Below are 14,945 nucleotides of genomic sequence, written 5' to 3' on the forward strand. Positions count from 1 at the left end.
CCCACTGTGTACGCACATCCCCTTCCCTCTTGTGTGTGCACATCCAGCTTTCTTGCCAGCTTGGATTATTGGCTGTTCCTGCCTCCATACTTTTGTTTAAGCCATTCCATCACCACCCCCTCATCTCATCCTACAAAATCCAAACCATCTCTCAAGGGCCCTCTCAGGTAACATATCTTCCATGGAAATTTCCCCGATCTGCCCTCCGGATGCCTTTCTCCCCTGAACCCTACCACTCTTGGTTTGTACCTAATTGGCATTCCCCTTCCTCTATTTTAGTTGTAATTAGTGTCCAGTTCATCTTTGTGCCCATACAATGCCTGACATCCCCAACCCAGTAAAGCCTGTTAAATTGAGTTACTAGAATGTAAATGTCACAAGGTAAGGGACCATAACTGTCTTGTTTTCTGTTGTCCCCCAAGGGCACCCAAGTCCCTGGCACTTAATCATATGTCGGGTGGAGAGATGTATAATTAAAGTTAATAACTGCCTCATATTACATTCCAGGAGTTCTCAGCCCTGAATGCACATCAGAATCACACTGGGAGTGTTTTAAAATCCTAATGCTCAGACTGCACCCCACACCGATTACATCAGAACCTCTGGGAGTGGGAGCTGGGCTTCAGTAGTGGTTAAAACTCCCCAGGTGGTTCCAATGTATAGGCTGAGAACCACTTTGTTCATGTCCCAGAGACCTGGGGAAACGAAAGCCTCCTCCATCAACCCACCAAACCACAGACACATCTGAGCACCTGCTTTGTGCAAGACACTCCCCCAGCCTATGAGACTGGTGAGTCACAGGAACCTGAAGCTTCCACAGGATGAGAAGACAAGCCCACGGGGAAGGTGTAACCATGGGGGACACTAAAGGGCAATGAAAGTGGGGATATCCTAAGGCACACTTTGGCGCCTGGCAAGTTTACAGAGCCTACCAACCTGCTGACGAGGAGACAAGAGCCAGGACTGAGGTGCTGCATGTGTGGGCTGGGGCAGCCGGCACTGGGGTTGGCATAGAGGATGCATGGTGCGAGGGCTAAATGCAGGGACTCCGATGCCGGATGCCTACTGTGGATCCCAATGAGCAACCTACTGTGTGATCCCGGGCAACCTTCTCCTGTTTTTGTTGTTTTGTTTTTTGGTTTTTGGGTTTTTTGGCAGTGGCATGTGGGATCTTAGTTCCCTGACCAGGGATTGAACTCGCACCCCCTGCAGTGGAAGTGTGGAGTCTTAACCACTGGACTGCCGGGGAAGTCCCCCAGGGAACCATCTTGATCTCTCTGTGCCTCATTATCCCCGTGGGTTGTTGTGACCATTCCATTAGTTATGGATATGTGTGCACTTGGATCAGTGTCCGGCCCATAAGTGCTCAATGAGTATTGCTATGTTTATTCTTCCTTCAATGTCTGGTGTGAGCTCCCCTAGAGAAGGAAATGGATGTTATTCATCTTTACACCCCACCCATCCCCAGCCTGGCCCTGAGCAGGTCCAGAACGAGTCAAATGAAGACTGGACTGCCGGCTGCTTGACAGTGGGTCCAGCGCTGACAGCTTTCTTATGCTATCAGGACAGGCCAGGAGAGGACACAGCTGGCTCCTCCCCAGCTGGCTAGCCGCCTGGGTAGAAGGCAGGCAGGAAGCCTCCTCCTCTCAGTGGTGGCCAGTGGCCTGGTTCCTCAGTCCTTCCCAGCCCTCTGTACCCTGCCCTGTGCCCTCTACTCTCCTACGCCCAGCCAGGCAAGGTCAGGGTGTGGGGCAGACTTGGCTGCCCTTCCTGCTTCCTCCCTCAGGAGGCCCGCTGGCTCTTGCAAACAGAGGTGGATGCTTCCACCTCTAGCCTGGCTGGACTCAGCAAGGCCTTGACCCCACCGTAAGGATAAGGCAGGGGAGGGGAGGAGAAATTGAAAGGGGCTGGGGCATGGGAGGCCTTGCCTTTCCCTGGAAGCCCTGGACAATGGGGATTTCCTGGGCACAAGGGCACACCCATTGGTTCTGCAAACATTCAAGGGCACCCCCTGGGGCTAGGTGCTGGTGGAGGAAGAATAGACTTAATGCCTGATCAAGTGTCAGGTCTACTCCAGCAGGCCTCACGAGGTGCCTTAAGGCAAGGAGAGCCTTGACTCAAACGTGAAAGAAGAGAACCAGGAGAGTAGGAGGTGGGGTGAGTGAAGGATGGCACATTAGGTGGGAGTAGCTGTGTGTACAAAGGGCTGAAGGTATGAAACCACCTGCCATTTACTGCCTCAACTCCCACCTGAGCCAGCACAGGGGTCACGTGGTGGGATCATGATCCAGGCACATGCTATCTCCTTCTGTTTAGGCAGAGGTTGGTGACACGGGCACTGGGTGCTTGGCCAGGGACCCCAAACAATGCCCACTTTTAGGGCTATGAATTCCACCATCTCCTTCTCTAGGCTCAGGAATAAGACAGGCCTATTTATATTCCTGTTCAGCCACTTTCTGGGCAAGTCACTTCCCCCTCTGCGCCTCAGTTGCCTCATCTGTAAAATGGGAATAATTACACCTTTCTCTCAGGACCAGACAAAATACTTGAGAAAGCACTGGCACAAATGGCAGCTTCCCTCCCAAAACAGATGGTTGCCAGGACTTCCCTGGCGGTCCAGTGGTTAAGACTCCGCGCTTCCACTGCAGGGGGTGCATGTTCTTTCCCTGGTCAGGAAACTAAGATCCCACATGCTGCGCAGTATGGCCCAAACAAAAAAAAACAGATGGTTCCCTCTCTCAAGACAGTCTGTCACCTGTGCCCTATCTCTCCAGCCACGTTGTTCCTACTTCCGTCTCTGAAATACTTTCTTCCTTTCCCCTCCATTTATCCAAGGCTCAGCTCAATTCCAGCCTCATTGATTTTTCAAACATTTCCTGGTGCACATCCTGGGCCAGACTCTGAGAGAAATGAGGCACAGGCCCTGCCCTCCAGGGGTCTCAAAGCCAAGCAGAGGAGATATCCTGGGAATAAATGCCAGAATCCCATGTTCTGGGGCAAGCCAGACAGAGCCCCAAGGGTGCCCAGAGGTGCCTGAATGCCTGGGGGGCAGGGTAAAGAGGCATCTCTAAGGAGAGAACTCTTCCTAGATGGCACAGTCACATCTGCTGAGCTGAAGCTAGGATTTCACTTCCCTGTGTTTGTTAACAAGCCCTGCCCTCCTTCTCCACATCCTTCTCCTGTCATCCTTCTTTTTGCTGGTAATGTGGTCGGACCCATCAGAGGCCTGTGGTAGATCCATGAGGGAAGAATGGGAGGAGAGCATTTCTTCCCCACCTTCCTCTGAAGAGGAACTTCAGGGCCAGACCTGGTCAGTCCGCGGGTGTCTCCTTCCACACGTCTGGAGGATCCCTGACCTCCGTGTAGCTGGCCTTCCTATTCCGTGGCACGTCATTGGATATTAAAACCATTGAGTGGGACTTCCCTGGTGGCGTGGTGGTTAAGACTCTGTGCTTCCACTGCAGGGGGCACAGGTTTGACCCCTGGTCAGGGAACTAAAATCCCACAAGCCACATGGCACAGACAAAAAAAAAAAAAAAAAACCAACCAAACAAAAGCCCCCAAAAAAAGAAAAACAAAAAGGAAAATGAAAAACACTGATTGAGGGCTTCCCTGGTGGCGCAGTGGTTGAGAGTCCGCCTGCCGATGCAGCGGACACGGGTTCGTGCCCCGGTCTGGGAAGATCCCACATGCCGCAGAGCTGGGCCCGTGAGCCATGGCCGCTGAGCCTGCACATCCGGAGCGCCTGTGCTCCGCAACAGGAGGGGCCACAACAGTGAGAGACCCGCATACCGCAAACAAACAAACAAAGAAACAAAAAACACTGATCGAAACATTGTTGGAGAACAGGATGCTCACAGGGTCTCTTAAGTATCTCCTCACAGACTTACTTATTAATGACAAAGAGGAAAGGGTACTTTGACAACAGAGGAATAGATAGCACCTTAATAAAAAGTCCACGCTTAACATCAGTAAAAATGCAACAAGAAAGATATAACATCATCTATGTGGTACTCCTTCCAAAAATGTAGAGGCTGAAACTAATCATGAGGAAACAATCAGACAAATCCAGACTGAGAGACATGCTGCAAAACAACTCACCTGGACTCTTTAAAAATATCAGCGCCGTGAAAGAAAAACAGGACTGTTCTGCATTAAAGGGGGCTGAAGAGACATAGCAACTCAGGGCAATGTGTGATGAGTGATTGGATCCTGGATTTTAAAAACGTTAAAAGGGACATGATTGGACAATTGTGGAAATCTGAATATGGATGTTTTATTACATAATCATATCAGCGCTACATTTTCTGACTGGGAGGATTATATCGTGGTTATGGAAGAGAATGTCCTTCCTCTTGGGTCATGCATGTTGAGGTGTTTTGGGGAGAAATAGCATTACGTTTGTAACTGTTCTTCAAATGGTTCAGCAAAAAGAATATGTATATGTGTAGAGTGAGGGAAAGCTGAACAGTTGATAAATCTAGGTGAATTCTTGCAACTTCTCTGTAAGTTTGAAATTTTTCAAAATCAAAAATTGGGGAAAGTAAAACATAATATTTATTATGGCAATTAGCAAAAAACTAAAACTAAAAATTGTTCAGAGTGGTTGTCATTGGGGAGTAGCACTGGAGTGGGTGGAAAGGGAGACTTCTAGCTTTCATTTTATATCTTTTGGACTTTTTTTTGGTTTTGCTGTTTCTATGTTGCTTCTATGATCAAAGAAAACTAGGTTAATCAATAAAATATGTACAACAGAGGTTGCTCTGAGAATAGCATGCTTGTATCAGTGGAGGTCTCTTCATTGCAGAAAAGAATTAATAAATATTGTGTTTAGTACCCATTAATGCTCATTAAGCCTTTAGACCTACTAATGAGTGCTGAAGTTCTTAGAACTCAGTCTTCCTCAGCCTCATTTCTACTCAGCAATAGCACTTATTAAAGGGCATTGTATTCTTTTCTTAAATCTTGCTAAAAGAAAAAAATATTCAAAGACAACCCACAGAATGGGAGAAAATATTTGCAAACGAAGCGACCAACAAGGGATTAATCTTCAAAATATACAAACAACTTATCCAGCTGTATATCAAAAAAACAAACAACCCAATCAAAAAATGGGCAGGGAACTTCCCTGGTGGTCCAGTGGGTAAGAGTCCATGCTTCCAATGCAGGGGGCCCGGGTTCAATCCCTGGTCAGGGAACTAGATCCCAAATGCACGCCGTAACAAAGACCTGGTGCAACCTAAATAAATAAATAAATAAATAATTTTTAAAAAAATGGGCAGAAGATCTAAATAGACATTTCTCCAAAGAAGACACACAGATGGCTAAAAAGCACATGACAAGATGCTCAACATAGTTAATTATTAAGAAAATGCAAATCAAAACTACAATGAGGTACCACCTCACAGCAGTCAGAATGGCCATTGTTAAAAAGTCTACAAATAACAAATGCTGGAGAGGGTGTGGAGAAAAGGGAACCCTCTTACGCTGTTGGTGGGAATGTAAGTTGGTGCAGCCACTATGGAAGACCGTATGGAATATCCTCAGAAAACTAAAATAGAACTACCGTATGATCCAGCAATCCCACTCCTGGGCATATATCCAGAGAGAACCATAATTCGAAAAGCTGCATGCACCCCAATGTTCATTGTAGCACTATTTACAATAGCCAAGACATGGAAGCAACCTAAATGCCCATCAACAGAGGAATGGATAAAGAAGATGTGGTACATACATACAATGGAATATTACTCAGCCATAAAAGAGAATGAAATAATACCATTTGCAGCAACATTGATGGACCTAGAGATTATCCTACTAAGTGAAGTAAGCCAGACAGAGACAACTATCATATTGTATCACTTATATGTGGGCTCTAAAAAAAAAGATACAAATGAACTTATTTACAAAGCAGAAACAGACTTCGAAAACAAACTTATGGTTACCAAAGGGGAAATGTTAGGGGGAGGGATAAATTAGGAGTTTAGGATTAACATATACACACTACTATATATAAAATATGTAATCAACAAGGACCAACTGTATAGCACAGGGAACTCTACTCAATATTCTGTAATAACCCATATGAGAAAAGAATCTGAAGAAGAATGGATATATGTGTATGTATAACTGAATCACTTTGCCGTACACCTGAAACTAACACAACATTGTAAATCAACTATACTCCAATATAAAATAAAATAATTAAATTTTACAAAAGAAAAAATTTTGCTAAGAGTAAACATCACTAATGTGGAGACATGAAGATGTAAATATCCTTCAGAAAAGGATGAAAATGACAAAATGAATAGAATCATATCTTGATTTTTATGTCCTATTTTTTTTTTTTACTAGTTCCTTGTCAATCTACCCAGCCCCTATTTTAGTCTACAAAATATTTAAGGAAGTTAGAAAGTTTCACATTCTATTCTATCTTTCAATTCATTTTCATCAGTGTGGAGAAATGACTTGCCCGAATCAAACGCTGACTATTGGTCAACCTTAATTGGAAACCAGGCCACTCTCCATATATCCTAACCACATAGGCTTGACTCTGATTCTCCCATGCTATGTGAGTGTGAACAGGTCACTCAACATCTCCTGGCCTCCATTTTCTTACCTATAAAATCAGATAGTAGGATTAGGTTAACACGGAATTGGCCCCCATGATCCCTGATAGTAGCCATGTATTCCACTTGGAGAAATGAAGGTCCAGCAACGCTCTGCAACTTGGTAAGATTCACCCTTTGAGGCAACCTTGAGCTTGGCACACGTATTCATTTTATATTCTGACTCATCTGAACAGACCTCACCTTAATGTAGCCAAGGAACACAATGTGACAGCTTCGGGAATCCAGGAACAAGGAAACTCAGCTGATGTGAGGCAGTTTAGTTCAATTAGCTTAATCAGAACAACAGCAACGACAAAGACCTAAGAACCATAACATCACTTAAAAAAAAAGAGAACAACTAATAAGCTTTCCTAAAGGGTCATAATCATTTTTAATTTTGCAAGAATCAACGGATTAGTGACCTCGGACCAAGCTCAACATTAATCACTCCTGTGGTTGCTAATGATGTAAATGAATCCTTGGAAGCTCCAGAAAGCCAGCATCCACTGTGGTAGGTGGAAAGTTAAAACCAGAAGGTCCCTTAGAGATTATCTAACACCTTATTTAATAGAAGGAAGAAGGAGGCCAAAAGAGGGGAAGTGACTTTTACCCAAGTTTACACTTGTTCGGGGAGGGGCCAGGATTAAAGTTCAGGCCTCCTGACGCCTAGGCCGGTGGGCATTCCTCATAGGAAATGCCAAAGACCGATGCCCTTGGTAAAGCTGAATTCCCTCATTATGACCAAGGTGAGCCTGAAATAATTCAACAAGAAAACACTGTGGGAGATAAAGGGAGCATCTAAAGAAGATAGGAAATATTAGAAAACACATTCATGACAACCAAGAATATGAACAGTGTGCTACAGAACTAGCCCCCAGGAGTTTGGATAAAATCAAAGGAAACTTCCCCAAAGGGGAAAATACATTTTATTTTATCTCCCACCTTAATATATATATATATTTTCAGACTTCCCTGGTGCGCAGTGGTTAAGAATCCACCTGCCAATGCAGGACACACGGGTTTGAGCCCTGGTCCAGAAGATACCACGTGCCGCAGAGCAAGTAAGCAGAAATTGAAACACAGATGTAGAGAACAAACGTATGGACACCAAGTGGGGAAAGTGGCGGGGGTGGTGGTGATGTGATGAATTGGGAGATTGGGATTGACATGTATACACTGATGTGTATAAAATGGATGACTAATAAGAAAACAAAAATGCAAACCATATACGGTTTTTATACAATTTAAATAAAAACTGTGATTTGTAAAGGAAGATTATACAGCTTTTGAGGACATGGGTTGGAATACTTTTTAAATGTAATTAATCTAAAATAAGCCAGGCAGAGGGAGACAAATACTGCATAGAATCACTTATATGTGAAATCTTAAAAAAAAAAAAAAAAGTCGAAGGCTAGAAACAGAGCAGAAAAGTGGTTGCCAGGGCAGGGCGCGGGGGCGGAAATAAGGAGAGGTTGGTAACAGGGTACAAAGTTTCAGTTATAAGATGAATAAGGTCTGAGGAGCTAACGAAAAACATGGCGACTGTAGTGACAACACCGTACTGTATAATTAAAATTTGCTGAAAGAGTAGAACTTAAATGTTCTAACCTCCCCCCCAAAAAGGATAAATATGTGAGGTGATGGATGTGTTAATTAATGAGATGGGTGGGATCCTTTCACAATGTACACATACATCAAATCACCACGATGTACATTTTAAACGTCTTGTAATTTTATGTCAATTATACCTCAATAAAGCTGAAATACTAGGTCAAAAAATAATAATAATACCCAATATTAATTAGCGCAGGACAGGGACACAAACCCCCATTCTTGGTGAGATATTAATTGGTACAATTTCTTCAGAAGGCAATTCAGCAACCAATATGTGTCAGAAGTGTCAAAATTACCATAAACTTTGACATCGTTAATTCCACATCCGAGAAAGGCTCCTGTAATAATCATCCCTGTCAGAACAAAGGCGCAGACTGCAATGCCCCCAGTGTGATGCAGCCCAGTCAGAGTGGTGGTGAGTGTGCCCTGAGGGCGCCCTTAGGCAGATCCCTGGCGGGGGCCGAGAACACCCAGGACAGCTGACATCAGGGCTCTTCAAGAAGTCTGGCTCTTCAACGCCCAACTGGAAACCTGGAAGCCCGCGCTTTGCTGCCATCTAGTGGTTCCGAAGTAACAGCACCCAGCCAGGGAGGAAAGTTGCTGCCTCGACCAAGTAAGTAACTTAGCACCAAGGGGCTTTCTCTTCTTTTTTTGTGGTCTGCGGGATCTTAATTCCCCAACCAGGAATTGAATTCAGGCCACGGTAGTGAAAGTGTCGAGTCCTAACCACTGGAAAACCAGGGAATTCTCTCTCTTCTCTATTTTTATTTAACAAACACTAATAAAACATTTACTATGTTTCAGGCATTGTGCTCAGCACTTATAAGCATTCCCTCTTAATCCTCATATCAGTCCTATGAAATATCATCATTTTACAGATGAGGTAACTAAGGTACAGAGAGGTTAGGTAACTTGGCCAAGGTCACACAGTGGCTAAGTTCACGATTAGAACAAGGTGGCATGTTGGCAGCAGGGCCTGTGCTCTGAGCCACCTCCATTGTGAGGCTCAAAGGTCTGTGTGATACTAATAGCCCTTAGAGAGAACTTTATAGCCCACACAGCAACTGCTATCCTCCCCCTTCCCCTAGCTCATCTCTCCCAAACAAGTTCACACAGGGACTGAGTTCACCTCTGCCCTATAGGCAGCCTAACCTGAGTCAAAGACAACCACTGGCCCAGGTGAGATCCAGCGGGTTTTTTAACATTTTAATTATAAAATATTTTATATATTAACACTCTTGCACTGCTGGTGGGAATGTGAATTGGTTCAGCCACTATGGAGAACAGTATGGAGGTTCCTTAAAAAACTACAAATAGAACTACCATATGACCCAGCAATCCCACTACTGGGCATATACCCTGAGAAAACCAAAATTCAAAAAGAGTCATGTACCAAAATGTTCATTGCAGCTCTATTTACAATAGCCCAGAGATGGAAACAACCTAACTGCCCATCATTGGATGAATGGATAAAGAAGATGTGGCACATATATACAATGGAATATTACTCAGCCATAAAAAGAAACGAAATTGAGCTATTTGTAATGAGGTGGATGGACCTAGAGTCTGTCATACAGAGTGAAGTAAGTCAGAAAGAGAAAGACAAATACCGTATGCTAACACATATATATGGAATTTAAGAAAAAAAAATGTCATGAAGAACCTAGGGGTAAGACAGGAATAAAGACACAGACCTACTGGAGAACGGACTTGAGGATATGGGGAGGGGGAAGGGTGAGCTGTGACAGGGCGAGAAAGAGTCATGGACATATACACACTAACAAACGTAAGGTAGATAGCTAGTGGGAAGCAGCCGCATGGCACAGGGAGATCAGCTTGGTGCTTTGTGACCGCCTGGAGGGGTGGGATAGGGAGGGTGGGAGGGAGGGAGACGCAAGAGGGAAGAGATATGGGAACATATGTATAACTGATTCACGTTGTTATAAAGCAGAAACTAACACACCATTGTAAAGCAATTATACCCCAATAAAGATGTTAAAAAAATAATAAAATAAAGTATATGAAAGGCTGTGCGTAGGTTAGATGCAAGTACTATGCCATTTTATATAAGGGATTTGAGCATCCACAGATTTTGGTAACTGCAGGGGTCCTTGAGCCAATTCCCTGAGGATACCAAGGAATGACTCTATTCTCTACATGGCAGCCAGAGTGATAAAAAAATATATATATATATATATTAAAAAAGATGTAAAAAATAACAGATACTCAGCACCCACCTGCAGCTTAAAAAATAGAGTTGTTTCTAGTAGTGCTGTGTCAGTGATGAGGTTCATCCCTCACGGTTCACTGGCTTGTTTTCTGTCGTCGTATTAACACATAAGGGACACCAACTGGGCTATGAATGCAAGGCCACTATTACAGCAATCCTTCCCCTTCCTAGTAGATAGTCCTCCCCTAATTACAGTTAGCTGTATCCTGCTCCTGCTGGAGACATCAGCGGTTTGGGTCACATAGCAGTTGCTCCACAGTGGAGCTGAGAAAGCCTCTGATTACTTAACTAGATAGTGATTCCCAACCAAGGCTGTGAACCTCTGGGCTCTGAGGAGTTCTTAAAGGAATGGGAGCCCAAGGGCTCAGCTAGCATGATTTAGAGACCAGGATTATTTACTCCTTAGCAAATCCATGAAAGCGCTGGAATCACTTGCAAAGTTTCATGGGAGTGCCTCTTTCCTCTAGGGAAAGCGTCCATTCCATATCTTTTATAAGATTTTTAAAGAGGTCTGAGACCTTCCAAAAAGGTTAAGAATCATCCCTACAGATCAGGACCTGGCAAATGACCCACAGGCCAAATCCAGCCCAATGCTTGCTTTTGTACAACCCACAAGCTAAGGATGGTTTTTATATTTTTAAGTGGTTGAAAAAAATCAAAAGAAGACTATTTCACTACATAAAAATTATAAGAAATTCAAATCTGTGTCCGTAAATAAATGTTTGTTGGAACACAGCTATGTTCATTTACATATTGTCATGGCTGCTTTTTGTGCTACAAAAGCAGGGTTGAATAGTTGCAACAGAGATGCAACGCTTGAAATTTTACTATCTGGCTCTTCTCTGAAACAATTTGCTGACCCTGCCAGCAAACACATTTTGTTAATTTATGGACCTCTATTTTTCACTTGTATGTAGATGCTGTTATGGTTGATAAAGTACAAACTCATTTAAATATAATATTAATGTAGTGGACATTAGTCATCAGACTACATTAACCCTCTTGATGTATTTGAGCAATTCCTACCATGTTAAGTCTTGCTGGGAGATAGACGGACTCCTCATACAGGCCAGATACTCCTTTCTCCTGCCTCCCTGGCGGCCAGGACATGGACATGGGACTTGGGATCAGTCCATTAGAGACCCCATCTAGGACTTTGCAGCTGGAGTGAGTCACACAAAATAGCAGGGATAGAAGAGATATCATTCTGACAGTAGCAGCGAGTACAGCAGTTACAGCTAACTTTGAAGAGCAGCAGGGCCAGCAGGATGGGGGTGCCTGCAGCAGTGACACATTTCTGGTTGTACCATCACTGGTTTCCTCACCAGACAGTCCCTTAAGGGATGATTTTGTCTTTGGTTCTGGTTGACTAGCCTCCATGTCTGCCTGGCTAGGACAAGCTCAGACACTAGACGGGACAGCCTGCATCACTCACTGCCTGCAGGGAAGAGGGGGCTGAATGCAGACGTTGGTAAGCATGAACTGAAGGAAGACAGACAATGGCTGATCCATCTTTGTATCCTTAGCACCTAAGACAGTGCCTGATACTTAAAAAGTGCTCACTAAGTATCTGTCGGTGAGAGCACCAGTGAGTAAGTGCTTGAGTTGGTAAGAGCATACACTAGGGATCTCTGACTTCAATCGACTCCAGCCACCTGAAACTGGCAATGAGATTTTCATGTTATCAGGGTTTCATTAGAAGATATAAAGACAGCCCTACTCTTTAAGCCCTAGATAAGGCTCCAGGGATGAGAAACGGTCAGTACTTGGGGATCAATGTGTATTTGACCCTGGTCTGTGAGCCTCAGAGCCCACTCAGATGATGCTTGTCGTATCTTGTAGAGGCAGACAGCTGGTCAAAAAGCATTTGTGTGTGCACGTGTGCACTGGGTGGGAGAATATGGGACAGGGTGTTCACCAGGTACTATTAGCTCTTGCCCTGGATGGCAGACTTCCATGAAGCGGGAAACTTAGTGCTGGTCCTAAGGACCTTTCCAGTGGATTTGTAATTTAGAAAGAAGTGATTACAATGATGACTAAAAATCAGCAATATTTTATTACTTCTGGATCTATTTATGTATGCTGGATAACCAGTTTTTAAAGATCTGGGAAGAAAGAGAGGAGCCAATGAGAGCTTTCACAGCAAAAGATTAAGAATCGACAGTGACATTGCCACAAAGCTGGTGCTCGGATACCACAATGTTAGTGGTTTTTCTCAAGAGAGGAAGATCACGGGGATGAAGCTCTGCTGGGATATTCCCACAGTGCAGAGCCTCAGCAGAAGCCAAGATGGTTTGGGGATTTTTTAAAATTTATTTATTTATGGCTGTGTTGGGTCTTGGTTGCTGCACGCAGGCTTTCTCTAGTTGGGGCAAGCGGGGGCTTCTCTTCGTTGTGGTGCGCGGGCTTCTCATTGTGGTGGCTTCTCTTGTTGTGGAGCACGGGCTCTGGGTGTGCGGGCTTCAGTAGTTGTGGCACGCGGGCTCTAGAGTGCAGGCTCAGTAGTTGTGGCGCACGGGCTTAGCTGCTCCGCGGCATGTGGGATCTTCCCGGACCAGGGCTCGAACCCATGTCCCCTGCATTGGCAGGAGGATTCTTAACCACTGCGCCACCAGGGAAGTCCCCAAGATGGTTTTAATAGGACTTCTATAACCAGTATGTTGTGTAAGAATTGATTTTATTTTTGTCCCCCACTAATCCTTTGAAACTTTGTTGAGAAGGCATGATCTTCCTCTGCCCATGGGTGAAGACTTGGGCAGACATATGACTTCTGTCAGATTAAGTCGTCTTGTCACTTTTAACCATACAATCTCATTACACTGAATTATCTAGTCACATCTAATAGTTAGAACTACAAACTTGGCATCAACTCTTTCCTAACTTGAGCTTGCTTCAGGCTTGAAACCTCCAGCGGAGCCATGGGATGGGGTCCTCTGCTCTCTCCTCTTTCCCCCTCTTCAACTTTGCCACTGCGGGAGCTGAGGGAGGGAGGAGCACCAGAGATGGGACAGATCTTACGTAGCTGCTTGGCTTCGTGCTCTCTCTGCCTGATGATTAGAGCTGGCTCTTTCTCTTAGGTTGGCACTTTCGTACGCTTACCAGGCATTCCCGCTGTGCCCCCTGACCCTGGCAGAAGCATCTCCATCCTGGCTGCTCACTTGCCGTCTTCTCTCCTCAGTCCCTGGGCACCAGGCGGTACGCCTCCAGACCCTTTCTCTGAGGTCTCCTTGGCCCTGCTGATGGCTTGTTGAGCAATGTCAAATATGACCCCACAGCATGGTCCACGAGAAACATTTGTGCATCCCAGGGCTCTGTCATCAAGGTAGTTAGCCTTGCCTTTCTCTCACCCTCTAGATTTCCTGGGCAGGAGTCAGGTCCCAGCCTTCAGCCCACTTCTGCTTGCTTTCTCAGGCCTGAGTCAGGCACCACTTTTCTGGCTCTCTCAACTGCAGAGGACACATTTCCAAACTCTCTGAGTTGTCCCCTTGAAATTCCCCTCCACAGATAGTGGTAGAAGGTGTCATTTCCTCACCCTTCCACCAAGACGGGGATTGGAACTCAGCATAGCAACAGCTTTAACCAAAGAAATCTCTTCATCAATCTTCTTACCAAATCCTCTCTGTTCTCTCAAAACACATATTCTTGAAGTGGATAAAGGGGTTCAAGAGCCATGGAACAAGTTCTCATGTTTTCCCCTTAGAATCCTCAATTAAATTTGAGGCAGAAGAGTTCTATTCTAATACCTTGTATATTAGTTACTTATTGCTGCATGGAAAATTACACCAAAACTTAGTGCTGTAAACAATAAACATTTATTATCACTCACAGCTTCTCTGCATCAGGAATTAGGGAGTGGCTTCTGGCTCAGGGTCTAGTGAGGTTCCAGTCAAGATGTCAGCCTGACTGAGGCTTCACAATGGCTTCCAACGTGGTTCCCTCACATGGTTGGCAAGTTGGTGCTCGTTGTTGGTGGAAGGCCTCAATTCCTCTCCATGTGGAATTGTCCACAGGGCTGTCTGAGTGTTCTTAGGACATGGCAGCTGGATTCCTGCAGAACGAGCAACTCAAGTGATCACAAGGTGAAAGCAGTAACATCTCTTATGATCTAGACTCAGAAATCACACACGTCACCTCTGATTCTTTTTTAGTCATGGCAACCAGTTCTGGTTCAATATGGAAGGAAACTACAAGGGCACGAATATCAGGAATCAAGGATCATTGGGGGGGGCACCTCGGAAGCTTCCTAACATACCCTGTTACACTTCAAATGACCACTGTCCCCTAAAACAAACTGAACCAAGTACAAGTAAAGAAGAACCCATTAATTTAGATTGTTTAATCAAAATTTCTTTGGGGACTTCTTGATCTTCAAAACTATATATGTCACCTGGCCCTCTTCACATTTGTTCCTTATCTATAAATGGGTCCAGGACTCTTCTTGAAGGAAGTCAGGGCCCAGGCCTGATATTAAGGGTTCTTTTTGGTTCTCC

The 14,945-nt window shown here is 44.7% G+C and overlaps 1 protein-coding gene across 1 annotated transcript in view; it reads right to left on the minus strand.

Annotated features, from left to right (window-relative positions):
* Positions 1-14,822, minus strand: part of DAPK2 (death associated protein kinase 2) — a 137,227-nt gene extending 122,405 nt beyond the window's left edge. Inside the window, exon 1 of the mRNA XM_029236631.1 lies at positions 14,282-14,822. The gene's annotated coding sequence lies outside the window, so the exon portion shown is untranslated. The remainder of the gene's footprint in view (positions 1-14,281) is intronic.
* Positions 14,823-14,945: the final 123 nt, after the last annotated feature.

Source organism: Monodon monoceros, unplaced genomic scaffold (genome assembly GCF_005190385.1).
Source record: "Monodon monoceros isolate NGI ecotype Baffin Bay Population unplaced genomic scaffold, NGI_Narwhal_1 Super_Scaffold_21, whole genome shotgun sequence".
Classification (NCBI taxonomy): domain Eukaryota; kingdom Metazoa; phylum Chordata; class Mammalia; order Artiodactyla; family Monodontidae; genus Monodon; species Monodon monoceros.